Source organism: Pteropus vampyrus, unplaced genomic scaffold (assembly GCF_000151845.1).
Source record: "Pteropus vampyrus isolate Shadow unplaced genomic scaffold, Pvam_2.0 Scaffold309, whole genome shotgun sequence".
Classification (NCBI taxonomy): Eukaryota; Metazoa; Chordata; class Mammalia; order Chiroptera; family Pteropodidae; genus Pteropus; species Pteropus vampyrus.
The window spans coordinates 525,993-526,671 of record NW_011889090.1 but is presented as its reverse complement, the minus strand read 5'-3'; positions in this window follow the sequence as shown (position 1 = coordinate 526,671).

The following is a 679-nucleotide window of genomic DNA, read 5'->3' as shown; positions in this document are numbered from 1 at the left end:
CGGGGAGCCGCAAGTCAAACCCCAGTGACACCCGCCTCACGCCCACTCGAGCGGCTGAGATCAAAGAGGCGGACAGTAGCAAGTGGCGGCAAGAACGTGGACCCCTCCCGCACTGCCGGTGGGGACCTAAGACAGAGCAGCTGTCGGGGAAGACGGTGTGACAGTTCCTCAGGTTAAACGGAGCTCAGTCCACGGGCCTGCGTCCCTGTCGCCTCACAGGAAGAGGCAGGACGGTGGAGAGGACAGTCCCTCCGGGTCTATGGCCTGAGGAGACACCAAGGGGCAGTAAGGACAGCGGTCAGCATGCAGGCCCAGAGGGAAGGGCCATTCCGCCGGACCTCAGGGCTCACGGGCGCCCCTGGCCACACAGCGGCTGGAGGGGTCGCGCCCTGCTCGGACCCTGCGGCAGCTGGAAGAGTCGCGCCCTGCTCAGACCCGGCCGCGGTTCCCATCGCCGCTGACAGGACCTGCTCTCCCCACTGCCCCAGGCCCTAAGCGAGCTGTCATCAGCCAGGCGGCATGGCGTGGCAGATGTGCAGAGACGTGGAGTGGCACGTAACAAGGCACATCACGAGGCATGGCCTGGGGCCCTGTGAGGGGCCGCAGAGTGTGCGGGGCGGCTCTGGGCCCGTGTGGCCTCCAGGACCCCCGTCCCTTCCCCTGCGTCTCCCTGGCCTCG